This window comes from Haemorhous mexicanus, chromosome 24 (genome assembly GCF_027477595.1).
Source record: "Haemorhous mexicanus isolate bHaeMex1 chromosome 24, bHaeMex1.pri, whole genome shotgun sequence".
NCBI classification, from domain to species: Eukaryota; Metazoa; Chordata; class Aves; order Passeriformes; family Fringillidae; genus Haemorhous; species Haemorhous mexicanus.
The window spans coordinates 6622703-6638271 of record NC_082364.1 but is presented as its reverse complement, the minus strand read 5'-3'; positions in this window follow the sequence as shown (position 1 = coordinate 6638271).

Below are 15569 nucleotides of genomic sequence, written 5' to 3'. Positions count from 1 at the left end.
TCTCCCCAGGTGGAACAACATCTTGCAAGCTTTGCTAGGAGTTTTCAGAGATCCCTCCTTTCATACAAATCTAAATTGTCAGAACATTTCTGAGCCATGGAAGGCAACAGAGGCTCCACTGGCAGGTTTAATCCTGGCCTTGGTGCAGCCACAGCCAGCCTGCCCCTTGGGAGGGCATGAAGGAGCCCCTGGGAAGATTTTTCCCCCAATCAAGCCTTAGTCCTGATTCTCATTTGTGAAATATTTAGTATTTTGTGTGTAGGTCTGACGCAGTCCCTCACACCTGTGCATCACCCTCCAGCAATGCCCAGCAGAAAATCCACATTCTGCTCCATTTCCCTGCTGTTTTGGAGAGCCAGAGGAACAAAAGATGAATTTGGGGTTTTTATTTGCTGCAGGCCTGAATCCAAGATCCACAGAGCCCGTAATGAAGAGATATCACTTCTTTTCCTCAAAAAATGATGAAGGGATTTATCCCTGGGGAGGTTTCTGAGCTGTCTGGCAACACCTGGAGAGACTGAGGAAGTTTTGTTTTGTTGTGACACAGAGAGCCCCAGTCCTGGGCTGGGAGGATCCTGAGGGCACAGCCCAAGGGGAAGCAGTGGACTGATCTGGGCAGTCCCAGAAAAGTCCTCTGCAAACCTCCCATGCCTTATTTTAATAACACACAAAAAAGTTATAATTTCTGTCATTTGAATTTCAAATCCAACAGAAAGATCTACCTGATGCTTCTATTTTAAAATGCAATTCTTTCTTCTCTTTTCTTTTCAACTCCTTTGCAGAACCAAACATCATGTTTCATCTCCAAGCACTGAGATTAAAAAAAGCCAAAACAATTAGTGGGGAGCTGATGAAGGTGACAGGGTCATAATTAGTGCTGTTCCTCTCCAGCATGTGTTTATCATGCTAACAGAACAAGTCACTCACAGTGCCAGAGTCATGAGCTGCAGGAGCACACATGCCTTGTGCAGCTCTCACACTGCTGGGGCTGCTCTGCAGGGGAAAAAAAAAGCCCAAATTTAATGTTTTAAAGGCAGTTGGAGAGGTAAATAAACAGGAATGGTTTGGATGCTGCTGGTGGCTGAGTTCAACTGGCGTTGCACAGCTTCCAGATTGCTCTTTGGTGTTCTGGTCCCTGCCGGGATGGGAGCAGCCCTGGGGACAATTCTGGGATGTTCCAAAAGGAATTGGGTTTGTAGCAGCAGAGACTCTGCAGCATCCTGCCCGGTGAGCACGGAGAGCAGGAGGAGATGGAGCAAATCCCCCGGAGCCCCTCACCAAACGGGGGAAATCTGTGTCATTAAACACCTGTAAAGAGCCCTTGGCAAATCCCTCCTTTCCACCCTCCCCGCTCAAACACTGCCTGCTCCTCGCAGGATTGTGCAGGGAATTGAATAATCTCCCTAAAACAATTCTGTCTTCCTGAATCCACAGCTGAAAATGAGCAGCAATTACCCGGGGAGGATGTCCCTGTGAGAGTCCCTTGCTAATTAGTTCTTGAGTGATTAGTTCCCTTCCCATCCTGCCCTAAATCTCTGTGTTTTCCCCCTGGTGTTGGAAAGTCAACTGGAGAAAAAAGCAACAATTGGTAACTATTGCTGAGGACAGGCAAACAAACGTCCAGGAGGAGCAGAGCGAGTGGGGAAAGGGAATGGTGGAAGCTGTGGAATGAACTTCCCATGGAACGGGAAGTCTCGCTCCGAAATGGGATTAAAAACGGGGTGATTTTGGATGATTTTGGATGATCTGGGATGATTTTGAAGAGATAGTGACGCCTCTGCTTCAAGATCCACCAGCCCTGCAGTGAGAGGCCAAGGAAGAGCTCTCCCTGCTTTAGGCATCCTGCACTCCAGTGCCACATCCCACTGGCACACCCCAGGGCCACCCCCAAACTGCATTTCCCAAGCTGAATCCTCACTTTTGCCGGGTGTTTCTGCCTTTGTTTGGCCAAAATCTGCAGGAGAACGCCCTGAGCCACCAGAAATGGCTTCAAACCAGCCTGGCTCCTTCTGCCCCCCTGCAGGATGGCTCCACATCGTGGCAATCATAATTAACCCAGGGCAATCATAATTAACCCAGGACTGCCTTGACCAGTGGGTGGCTGTCGCTGCTGGCCCTGGGGAATGAAAGGTGCAGCTCTGGAGCCCTGATCTGAGAGGAGAGTGATTAATTGAGCTCTTGCCTCCCAAAGCCAGGGCACCCAGCGTTTGCATGGCTCAGCCTCATGGGGGTTTCTTGCTGTGATACTTGGGCAAGAAAAGTGGGAATTGGGCAGCTCATCTTCCAGCAAATTATGGCAGAGCTGGCGCAACCCCAGCTCCTCTGCCTGCCTGGTGTTTGCAGGGGGTTGTTTGGAGCAGGAGCAGGGGATGCTCCAGGGTCTCCCTTGGAGCAGGAGCAGAGGATGCTCCAGGTTCTGGGAGCAGGAGCAGGGGATGCTCCAGGTTCTCCCTTGGAGCAGGAGCAGGGGATGCTCCAGGTTCTTGGGGGGAGCAGAGGATGCTCCAGGTTCTTGGAGCAGGAGCAGGGGATGCTCCAGGTTCTGGGAGCAGGAGCAGGGGATGCTCCAGGTTCTTGGAGCAGGAGCAGAGGATGCTCCAGGCTCTCCCTTGGAGCAGGAGCAGGGGATGCTCCAGGTTCTTGGAGCAGGAGCAGAGGATGCTCCAGGGTCTCCCTTGGAGCAGGAGCAGGGGATGCTCCAGGTTCTTGGAGCAGGAGCAGAGGATGCTCCAGGGTCTCCCTTGGAGCAGGAGCAGGGGATGCTCCAGGCTCTCCCTTGGAGCAGGAGCAGAGGATGGTCCAGGTTCTGGGAGCAGGAGCAGGGGATGCTCCAGGTTCTTGGAGCAGGAGCAGGGGATGCTCCAGGTTCTTGGAGCAGGAGCAGAGGATGCTCCAGGAGCAGGAGCAGAGGATGCTCCACTCGAGGCAGGACATGGTGCTGGGCATCCCAGAGCTGATCCCAGCCAGGAACAGGCAGATCCTGCTGGATTTGCTGGCCACAGACCCTCGTTTGCCAGAGCTCTGTTCCTGTCACCTGCCATGCTGGGAAGGCTCTTTGGAAATCCCATTGGGATGAGGATCAATACTGGGATCACTACTGGGATCAGTACTGGGATGGATGGGGCTGTCTGACAGCCAGGGTGGGCTCAGGGTGACAGGAGAAAGCAGGGGTGGGGGGTTGGGTGATCAAGGGGAACATCAGGCAGCAGAAGAGGTGGCAGGCAGGGAAAGGGCCTGGATAGATCCTGCAGAAGGATCTCCTGCTCCCTGCATTCCAGCCCAGCAGCCAGACAGGAGCCCTGCCAAGTCCCACAGCTTCACCACCAGCTCCTAAAGACAGAGCTTTCCTGTCTGTTGGTTCAATAAGCAGCAGCCTGTTATCATATTTATTTGCTGATTGAATCTAAATTACACGGGAGCTGCGAGCTGCAGAATGGCTCTGTGGAATTAGCAGCTCAATCCTGCTCCTTTTAATAAGGACTCTGATTGCAGCAGTGATCCATCCTGCAGGCTCCGCGGGCAAGCCTGAAATGAATTCAGAATAAAAGGGAAAAAGGAGAGTGGAGATAATCTCCAAGTGTTAATTTGCCTTTTAAACCCGATTTAGCAACTCCTGAACCAGCCCTTGGCTGGCAGTGAGCTGGAACGCTCTGGAGAAGAGGTTTTATCCCTGAATAAGCTGGGTTTAAACCTTTAACTGGGCAGAACTCTGGGAAAAGCCAGGCCTGGGGGCTGTCAGAAGCCCGAGTCAGCTGCTGTCCCCTGGGCAGGGCTGCTCATCAGGCATGCAGGGCTGACCTTTGCTGCTGTTATTGCAGAGGGCTGAGCTGCTCCTCGGGGAGGGCTCCGGCAGCAGGTGAGCTCTGGGCAAACAGGTGAGGCTCCTCCTGAACTTTGCACAGCTTCCCAGAGGAGTGGTGAGCCAGGGATGAGCGTCCTGGCCCTGTAACCCCTTCAGGAGTGCCCTGGTGAGAAGAAAACGCTGCAAATCCAAGCCCATCCCCTGTTCCCCATGGCTATTGGGAGGAGATTTCCTCGGGAAAAGCTCCTTCGAACACAGACCCACCAAGGTGGCTTTTCTCTCCTCGAGGATGAAACAGGCAGGGAAAAAGGCACAATTTCTGGAATCTGCTTTGAATTTCCCACCCTCAGTCCTGAGCACAGACTTTTCCCAGGCTGGCACAAGTGCCCCATGGATACAAAGCCATCCCAATCCCAAGGAGAGGAGCTAGCAGGAGAGAAAGAAGTGCCAAGTTCACCTCCCTGCGTGTGACAATCCAAAGATGTAATTTCTGTGACAGTTTTTCTCCCTAATTAGAAGCGTAATTAAAAATTACACTTGGGGGGAAAAAAAAGAAAAAAAGACAAAAGAGCAGTTTGTGCTTTCCCACCCCACCCCTTTAAGGGAACAAAATCCTTGGAGGATTGGTCTGAAAACAAAATTGAGTCCTTTGGAAACAGAGCGAGCTGAACACTTGGGAATTCACCTCTGACTGTGCCCACTGCAGTTTGGGAGGGAAAGCAGTGGGTGGGCATTAGCTCAGTGCCAAACCCTGCCCTTGTTTGCCCTTTTTCCTGCTTTTATTGCCCAGAATCCCCAGGGCACAGGAGGATTTCCTCTCAGAGCACAGCCCTCTTTAGACACTCCAAAACTCCACGGTGGGGGCACAAAGTGCAGGGAAGGAGGCAATTCCTGCTGCTCTTGGGCAGTTTGGGAGCCAGTGCAGGGAAGGAGGCAATTCCTGCTGCTCTTGGGCAGTTTGGGAGCCTCGGGACGCTGAACCTGGTGGGGCTGGTGTCGGTGGAAAATGCAGGGAGGTTTTGGGCAGGGCACCTGAAATGAAGCTGAAATCAAAAATCTGCACTGCAGGCAAATATCTAAAGTTGAGGAGTTTGAATTTTCAAACCTAGCCTTCCTTCTCTCCATCCTGCATAAAACCCTCACTTTGGAACACCCCTGGTGAGATGCCTCAGAATTTTTATTGATTTCTGCCTCCTGTGTGATGGTTTTACCAACAAGCCCACGAGCCAAGGGTGGAAATCTCAGACTTCAGGCAATAAAAGAGCCCGTGAGCGTTCACCCTTCCACGGGAGCAGCCCCATTCCTGTGTGACAGGCAGAGCTTCAGAACACTCAGCTAATTACACGGTGAGGGTAATTATTGGTATAAAACCGACGTTAGAGGCAGATGAAAAGTGCTGGTGTCGTTTTTAAGGCACAGAGTTGCAGGGCTCAGAAATGTCAAGTCAAAATTTCGGTTTGAAACACAATTCCCAGCCTCTTTTTGCATGTGTGGTGTTTGAGCTAATGGCAAGCTGGAAGCTGCACTCAGAGAAATCACATTTCCAGAGGAAAGCTCTCAGGTTTTATGGATCCTGCTCCTTCCTCACGAGGGCACATCCAGACCACCCCTCTGGTTTAAGGGAGGTTTTTTGGAATTATTTGGCTTAAAGGGGAAACCATCCTGTTGTGTGCTGGTATCAGCTCTGCCCGGAGCATCTGGGCCAGTGCAAGGTGTTCCTGCTCCTGGAAAATTGGAAGGAGATGATTTTTAACGTCCTCCCCAGCCAAAACCAGCCTGGGATTCCCCACTTTTAGGAAATCCTGCCCATCCCAGCTCCTGTTCAGCCCCACAGGTGGCTCAGGGCTGCCTGTGCCTGCAGCAGGCTGACACAAAGGACTCTCCATATTAATGTCAATCACACTTAATCACTGAAAGGCAGTAAACTTTTGCTATAGGCAAAGAGATACAGGATGGCATGCAACCACACACACCAGGGCCATCTGCTGAGAGCCAGCCCTGCTCCAAAGCCTCCATGCCTTGATTATGCAAATCAGGGCGATTATTCCATCCTCAAGTCTGCGGCAAGATAATTAGCCAGCAATAAATCACCCCGACTCCAGCGGCTGCAAATGAAAGTTGAGCTTTATGGCCATCATTGCGATTGGATGGGGGTGATGAACTGAGCAGAGAGAGGACATCAGGCCCCAGAGATCCCCCCTGCTGCTGGGGAGGGGAATTGGAATGGTTTGGCTTTGCCGGCAGGCTGCAGAGGGCTCATTGGCAGGAAAAAAAAAAATAAAAAATAATATAAAATATTAAAAATAGAAATACATTAAAATATATTAAAATATAAATATAAAAATAATATAAAATATAAAAATATTATGATAGAATAAAGTACATAATTTATACATATATATTATATAATATGTATAATAATATATAATTCTATAAAATATATAAAATATATATAATATTAAAAATAATAAATATATATTAAATATTATTAAATATATCTTTAATATATATTTAATATTAAAATATTAAAAATATATTAAAATATATAATATTAAATAATATAATAATATAATATTAAATAATATTAAAATATATATTCTATGTACTATATAAAATATATCTAATAAATAATTATATATCTATTTTTATCTATCTGGAATAATAGATAATTTTCTGTATATTCTCAGCTTCTCAATAAATACAATTTTCACCTGCCCACCAGGCTGGTTTCTGCTGGGTCAGGCTCTCTCAAGGTCTGCAGTGAGGAGTGAACAGCAGGGGTTCAGCAAGTCCTGAGCCTGATTTTGGTCAAGTTCTCAGCATTTGAGAGGGAAAGCTCAGCCTGTCCCCTAAGCCTGGTTTGTGGTGACTCTCACCTGGCTGGAGCTCTCCAAGTTCCTGAGCATGAGAAAGTAAACTCAGGTAAAATCTTAAACTCGAGCAAAGCACAGCTGCTGCCAGGAGCTCTGCAGAACAGAGGGAAACCCCGAGGCACCTTTCACCATCCGAGTTCAGAATTGTCATTTTCGGCTGCTTCAGGCTGAGTTTTCTTGGGGAAAAGCCACATTCCAGGGGAGGAGGAGCCCGGCCTGGAGCTCCCTCCATTCCTCACTCCCCGCGCTCCAGCACACCAGACTGCGTTTCCTCCCAGGTTAATTTCATGTACGTTCAAACAGAATCGATTCCATGGATTTAGGGCAGACATTTCAGGTGATAAAGGAGGAGATCAATTACAAACACGTTTACAAAGGAGGGAAATGCCTGATGGTTTGGGAAATTGAGAGATATTGAAAGTATTTGACGTCTATATTAACTCCAAGCCCTAAATGGGCTGGGCTTGTTTACATTGCTGCAGTCTTATTACAGGGTGAATTTTACCAGCTGTCTTGCTGAGCAGTCATTTAGCCTTAAACTATAGTTAAAACTGTCATGGTTTTAAGCAAATTATCTTGCGTAAAGTAATTATTTCCCCAAGTGCAAAGAGGATCCAGGTAGCTCGTGAATCTCATTTCTGAAAAGGAGCTGGGGAAGCACCCTCGGTGTGAGAGCCTGGGCTGGGGAAGGGTTTTGTGCTCCAGGAAAGGCTGAGCCAGCTGGCTTTGGCTGCAGGGCAGGCAGGAAGGGAACAGCTCCTGCTGGAGCAGCTGCTCCCTAGAGCCTTGGTCAGTGAGAGAGAAGTGAGGGATGGGGGACTCAGGCAGCTCTGCAGAATGCAGCTCATTGCAGAATGCACTTTATTACAAAGTGCACTTTATTACAAAATGCACTTTATTACAAAATGCAGTTTATTACAAAATGCAGTTTATTGTATCCAAGATGTCACAGCAGCCCAGGGTGGTGGGTGACAGAGCTGTGCCCACAGCTGTCAGCTCCAGCTGCAGGCAGGCCTGGACACCCTGAGTTTAGGTTACAGTGCATTCTGTACTTTTCTTTTGGTTACAAATGCTTTATAAAGTTTTCTTTAGGTTCCAGTGCATTCCATCCTTTTCTTTGCTGAGCATCTTCACCCAGCAGAGCCAATCTATCCCTTAACTGTCACCTACAGCCTCTCATAACTCCTGTCATTCCCACATCCATGGCACTGCTCTCCAGTCCCTCACACCCAGTACATCACAGTTTCAGCCAGAAGTTGTTTTTCACTTTTCTTGCACTGGGAAATTCTGAGCCCTTTTTTCTCCTTGCCACATTTGTGCCTTGTTTGCCTGTGCTCTCTTTGTGCTTGGTGAAAACATCTCCTTGTTTGGGGTGGGTTTATCCTTTGCTCTGAGCCATAAAACCCCTTCTCACTAACACACCCTTTGCTCCTTTGTTACCCAGTCAGACTGGCTCAGCAATTCTTTTCTTCTGTATCAAATCTTGCTTCCATCTCTATTCCTTCACCAGACTCCAAATTCAATAACCTTCCTGCCAAGCACACATTCCTGTGAGACTTTCTTGTCCAACTTTCATCCTTCCCAACATTGGCCACTGATCCCAAAATTGCCAGGCAGAGCTGGATTCCTTCCCAAAGTGTTCCTGCAGCAATCAATTCATCCTGGTGATTACCACACACTTTGGGTGGCTGTGGATGAGAGAAAGCACCAAAGAGGTGTTTGAGGGGAAAGAAATGACAGACATAAAGGGCTGGGCAGGGTGAGCTGGGATATCCTTCTGTTTGATCTGGCAGCAGCATGTAGAGCTCTCAGAGAACCCCAGAAATGCCCTTTCTATCCCTGATTCATGGTGTGAATCAGGCAGCTTCCCTCAGAGAAACCCAAAAATTCCGTTTCCAATCCATATTCCCTGTGTGCAACAGACAGCTGTCCTCAGGGAACCCCAAAATTCCCTTTGCAGCCCAAATTCCTGGAGTGGAACAGGCAAATTGCCCTGAGAGAACCCCAAAATTCCCTTTGCAGCCCAAATTCCACGTGCAGCAGGCAGCTGCCAGCGGGATGTGCCGAGGGCCCTGGGAGCTGGAATGTGCTGGGATGTGATGGGTGTGCTGGGATGTGCTGGGATGTGCTGGGATGTGCTGGGATGTGCTGGGATGGGCTGGGATGTGCTGGGATGTGCTGGGATGGGCTGGGATGTGCTGGGTGTGCTGGGATGTGCTGGGATGTGCTGGGATGTGCTGGGATGTGCTGGGATGGGCTGGGATGGGCTGGGTGTGCTGGGATGTGCTGGGATGTGCTGGGATGTGCTGGGATGTGCAGGGATGTGCTGGGATGGGCTGGGATGGGCTGGGTGTGCTGGGATGTGCTGGGTGTGCTGGGGTGTGCTGGGGTGTGCTGGGATGTGCAGGGATGTGCTGGGATTTGCAGGGATGGGCTGGGATGTGCTGGGATTTGCAGGGATGGGCTGGGATGTGCTGGGATGGGCTGGGATGTGCTGGGATGTGCTGGGTGTGCTGGGATGTGCTGGGATGTGCTGGGATGTGCTGGGATGTGCTGGGATGTGCTGGGATGGGCTGGGATGGGCTGGGTGTGCTGGGATGTGCTGGGATGTGCTGGGATGGGCTGGGATGGGCTGGGATGTGCTGGGATGTGCTGGGATGTGCTGGGACGGGCTGGGATGTGCTGGGATGGGCTGGGACGGGCTGGGATGTGCTGGGATGTACTGGGATGGGCTGGGATGTGCTGGGTGTGCTGGGATGTGCTGGGATGTGCTGGGATGTGCTGGGATGTGCTGGGATGTACTGGGGTGTTTTGGGATGTGCTGGGGTGTGCTGGGTGTGCTGGGATGTGCTGGGTGTGCTGGGTGTGCTGGGGTGTACTGGGATGTGCAGGGATGTGCTGGGATGTGCTGGGATGGGCTGGGATGTGCTGGGATGGGCTGGGATGGGCTGGGATGTGCTGGGATGGGCTGGGATGGGCTGGGATGGGCTGGGTGTGCTGAGTTATTCTCTGTGATTATTCCAAGCTCTGTCTCACAGCCTCACAGCAGCAGCAGCAGACTGTGGCCTGTGGGTGGCTGTCCCTGGGGTTTTCACTCATCCCAGCAGTGCAGCTCTCCTGCCTCGCTCAGCAGCCGCCTTTCCCCGGGCTCTGAGCCTCCCCAGCTCCTGAACTGCCCCCAGCCCCCACTCCCAGGAGCTGTTTGGTGTTTCCCTCCCACTCTGGAGATGTGTGTGTGTGGCACCAGGATGGCCCCATCTGTTCCCTCCTCTCTGCTCTTTTCCATCTCACAGTAAAAAAGGAGGATTCCAGCCCAGGATGGTCCCCTCCTGAGGGTGGGGCTGCAATTTGGGATTTGTGCTGCCCCAAAATCCAGCAATTGCATCCCCATCAGCACAACAGGGCAAAGCCCCATCCACTGTCCAGAGTGGCCACGACAGCAGCCCACAATTATGTCAATTAGGGATTTTGAATGCTATTAAAATGCCTTTTTTCCACCCCCCCAGGAAGCCAGGCAGGTTATTTCTGCAGATCCTTCTGAAATCCCAGCATGACAGAGGCACAACGAGGCAAAATTCCCAGAGGCTGTGGATCCTAGAAAGGGCAGGAGTCAGCTCTGGCCTGGGTGTTTGGCTGTGAGATGTGACAAGAGTGGCTTTGATCATCTATCAGAGTGTTGTCAGCCTCCCCCTGGGCCCCGGGGAGGAAAAATTGCAGCTGGGGCATTGATCAGCTCCAGAGATCTGTCAGCACCAGCCTCAAAACCAGCAGAAAACAGAATGTACCTGCACGAGGTGACACTGCCACCTCCCCCTGGGACCAGGCAGGGGAGCAGGACAAACTCTGCAGGGCTGTGGGGACTCTGTCCTGCTGAAATTTCCCCTTCCCTGGGAGCCTGAAGCACCCTGGAGTCAGTGGGGGGCTGTTGCATCACCGAGCAATCACAATTAACTCTAATTACACGTCTTCACTGGCTGCCGAGCTTTGAGAATGACGAGGAGGCAAGGAAAGAAAAACAGCTCAGAACAGGCAGAGGAGAGGCTCTTGCAATGCAGGTGAATTTTGCCGAGCTGATTGCCAACACTCAGGGCTCCCAGGGGCCTTTGTTAGCAGAGAGAAAGCACCAGACAAAGAGATGGAGGGAAGAGGAAGAGTCTTCTCCTTCTACCTTTCAAAGTTAGGACCCAGCACTTGGGACACTCAGATATTTTGGGGCCACCAGAGCCTGACATTTCTGTGCTTCCCTGGTGAGACACAGCTCTGCCAGCACCTGAGCCACCCCACGGGTGCTGGAACAGTGAGGAGCTCAATTCTCTCAGGTTGAATCAGAATTAATAACCTGGGCTCAGCCAGGTGCTTTGAAATCCTCCTCCTCTTGCCCTTATCTGTCCTGCAAAATATTGCATGTGGGGAGAAACAAAGGCCCTGCCACGGAATCCCTTTCAGCAGCACGTCCTTTATCCCTGTGCCCAAGAAGGAAATGAAGAGAGGATTTCAGGTTCCACAGGGCTGCTCGGGGCAGGGCGTGTGTGCTGTGCCACCCCTCAGCACGGGGGAATCCTTACTGACCCTGCTCTGAGCCTGGCTTTGCTCTCCAGAGAGCTCAGCCCGTGCTCTGTAACACCACCACAGCAAATTTTGGGTCATTTGAATATGCACTGAGAGCACTTCCCCAGTCAGATCCTGTGGGGCTTGCACAGGCCAATCCAGAGGATAAAAACAACTCTGAGAAATGGCAATTGATTGAAAAATATCAAATATGTGGCAACCCCTCGCCCGTGGCAATCCAAAACTCTGCCCTAAATTCAGGCTAAGACAGAGAAAACCCAAAGTGTGCCCAGTGCTCCCCAGGAAACCAGGGCATGGGGAGGTCAGATCCATTTTCCAGCCCTCCCTCTCAGGTTAGAACTTTCTGCTGATTGCTTTTGGAATAAAAGATAAATATTTTGAGCCCACTATTGACGTTATTGATTGATGGGAGTAACAGCATCCTCCTGGCCCGTGCTGGGGAATGTGCAAGGAGAGGAGAATTCATTTCCTTCCCAGGGATATCAATACCAGCCTGGCCCTGCAGAGATCTCACAGCAGCACTATTGATTTCCTGCGTTGGAATGAACTGGCTCAGGCAGTTCCAGGGCTGGTGGACAGGCTGGGCTGGGCTCAAACACAGTGGGAATGCACTGGGAATGACTGGGAATGACTGGGAATGTACTGGGAACACAATGGGAATGACTGGGAATGTACTGGGAACAGACTGGGAACACACTGGGAATGACTGAGAATGTACTGAAAATGCACTGGGAATGCACTGGGAATGACTGGGAATGACTGGGAATGTACTGGGGGTGTACTGGGAACAGACTGGGAATGCACTGGGAATGACTGGGAATGTACTGAAAATGCACTGGGAATGCACTGGGAAGGACTGGGAATGTACTGGGGGTGTACTGGGAACACAATGGGAATGACTGAGAATGACTGGGAATGACTGGGAATGCACTGGGAACAGACTGGGAATGCACTGGGAATGACTGGGAATGACTGGGAATGCACTGGGAACAGACTGGGAACACACTGGGAATGCACTGGGAACGACTGGCAGTGCACCGGGAACAACTGGGAATGCACTGGGAATGACTGGGAATGCACTGGGGGTGTACTGGGAACACAATGGGAATGACTGGGAATGACTGGGAATGCACTGGGAACAGACTGGGAACACACTGGGAATGACTGAGAATGTACTGAAAATGCACTGGGAATGCACTGGGAATGACTGGGAATGACTGGGAATGTACTGGGAACAGACTGGGAATGCACTGGAAATGAACTGGGGGTGTACTGGGAGTGCACTGGGAATGACTGGGAATGACTGGGAATGACTGGGAATGCACTGGGAACAGACTGGGAATGCACTGGAAATGAACTGGGGGTGTACTGGGAGTGCACTGGGAATGTACTGGGAACAGACTGGGAATGCATTGGAAATGCACTGGGAACACACTGGGAATGACTGGGAATAACTGGGAGCACACTGGGAATGTTCTGGGAATGCACTGGGAATGCAGCAGGCCTGGGGCACCAAATCCTCCCTGGGGGTCCCAGGGATGGGGTGAGGCACGATGTCTTCCACAGCTGCCTGTGCCACGGGGCCCGCAGGGGAGGACACTCCAGGCCCCTCCTGCTGCAACTCAGGCACCTGAAAATGGCCATTTCCTCACCTGGGGACAGGTATCACTGGGCTGTGCAGCACTCACCTCACCTGGGGGACAGGTATCACTGGGCTGTGCAGCGCTCACCTCACCTGGGGACAGGTATCACTGGGCTGTGCAGTGCTCACCTCACCTGGGGGACAGGTATCACTGGGCTGTGCAGTGCTCACCTCACCTGGGGGACAGGTATCACTGGGCTGTGCAGTGCTCACCTCACCTGGGGGACAGGTATCACTGGGCTGTGCAGCACTCACCTCACCTGGGGGACAGGTATCACTGGGCTGTGCAGTGCTCACCTCACCTGGGGGACAGGTATCACTGGGCTGTGCAGTGCTCACCTCACCTGGGGACAGGTATCACTGGGCTGTGCAGTGCTCACCTCACCTGGGGGACAGGTATCACTGGGCTGTGCAGCACTCACCTCACCTGGGGGACAGGTATCACTGGGCTGTGCAGTGCTCACCTCACCTGGGGACAGGTATCACTGGGCTGTGCAGTGCTCACCTCACCTGGGGGACAGGTATCACTGGGCTGTGCAGTGCTCACCTCACCTGGGGACAGGTATCACTGGGCTGTGCAGTGCTCACCTCACCTGGGGACAGGTATCACTGGGCTGTGCAGTGCTCACCTCACCTGGGGACAGGTATCACTGGGCTGTGCAGCACTCACCTCACCTGGGGGACAGGTATCACTGGGCTGTGCAGTGCTCACCTCACCTGGGGACAGGTATCACTGGGCTGTGCAGTGCTCACCTCACCTGGGGACAGGTATCACTGGGCTGTGCAGCACTCACCTCACCTGGGGGACAGGTATCACTGGGCTGTGCAGCACTCAGGGCACCAGCCGTGCCCTCAGCCCCAGCCCTGCTCTGTTCTCCCAGCTGATGACTCAGTGCCTTCCTTAAAGCCCAGCTCCTTTGATGGGACACAATTAAAGCCCAGCTCGTATGATGGGACACAATTAAAGCCCAGCTCGTTTGATGGGACACTTCCTGAGGGGCTCAGACACATCTGTGTCCAGAGCCTGCATTTCCCAGGGCTGCATTTAACATCTGCAATCAGCAGCCAGCCTGTGCCAGGCCCTGAGGAGCTGGGAACAGGCAGAGAACCATCCCAGAGGGAGAATCATCCCCCAGCAGCCAATTCTGCCCAAAATTCCCGGAGCCTGTTCTGCTGAGCAAGGCAAAGGCTCCCTCCACACTCCAAGTGTGCACAGGGGGCTGGGAGTGCTGCTTGTTTTGGCAGAAGAGATGAGAAAACCGCAGAGCATTCGAGTTCAGAAGGCTCATTATGACTAATCTGCCTTCCTGAGCTGCAGGTCTTTTATTCCAGAGTCAGATATAGGCCTGCCCTGGGAGGGAACATCTGCAAGGGATGCTAATTTAGAGATTTGTGAGAAAGGTGGCACAAGCTGCAGCCAGATGAGTCTGCAGCAGGGCTGGGAGGGAGCACAGGGGGGGAGAGGAGCTCTGCCAGCTCCCAGAGGGGTCTGCACCAGCATCCAGCTCCTGCTGCTGCTGGAGAGGCAGGCTGGGCTCTCACTGGGGAGCTGGGACTTGCATTTCCACCCCTTTGGGCCGGGCTGTGGGTGCTGCAGAGGAAGTTGGGCAGCCTGGGCTGGCTGGGAATGCATTCCCAGTGCATTCTCCCCACTCTCCCCCTCAGCTGCACAGCACTGACCCCTGATTTTGGGAGCCTGGGGAACTGGTGCTCTGGGGCATGTCCCATGAGATAACAAGCATCCTGCAGTGAGGCAGACCAAGCTCTGCACTGTTCTCAGCTAGTTTTTGTGGTTTTCTGGCGTTTTTCACTTTCTGTGATACCTGAGCAACATTCAGGAGTGTGTGTGATGCTCTTGTACCAGTTAATCAGTGCTCAAGGGCTTGGGTGGGTCTGGTTTCTGCAGGAGGAGGACCTGAGTGCAAACTGAAGTGGCTTGCTCTGAAAATCTTCCCCATTTTTCTATTTGTTAAATGTTGGTGCCAGAAAGAGACAGGCCTGACACAGAGAGCAGCAAAGCTGTGATAAACTTGCAGGGAAATTAATTCTGCAGTTCAGGACTGGTCCTTAAAACCCTCTGTCTTACCCCAGAGGTGCCAGAAATGTTTCCTCTTCAGCATTTGTGGCCAACTGCTCCTCTCATCAGAGGAATCAAATCATCACTCAGGACCTCCGTGCTCTCTACAAAGCTTTCCACACCAGCAGCCTGTGGCAGAGCAGCAAAGGAATGAACGATCTCACAGGCAGGGGCTGATATCCCACTGGCATTTCCCCTTTTCTGTGGTGTGGGGCAGTGCAGGAGACCCCTGACCCCCTTCCAGTCCCTGTGCTGCTCGGAGTCTGCTGGTACAGGAGCACAAAATGATCACAGGGTCAGGAAATCCAGAACAGTCAGGACATTTACCAGTATTTGCCCCAGGAACAGCACTCCACCAACCAGAAAAGCCCCGAAAAGAAAAGATTTTGCTCCTTATGAGAAGGATGGACTCGTGGGTTTGAAGTTTCATTTTGTTTTGGCTTTGGTTTTCTTGTTATTGAGCTTTATTTTCTCCCGTGATTCATCTGACTCTAGGGCATTTATTGAAATCCTTGATACAGAATGCAAGGGAAATGAATCTCACTTTAAACTTCCTAAGGACATCTCCATCACCTGATTAAAGTCTCCTGCAGTTTTTTCCAGCCC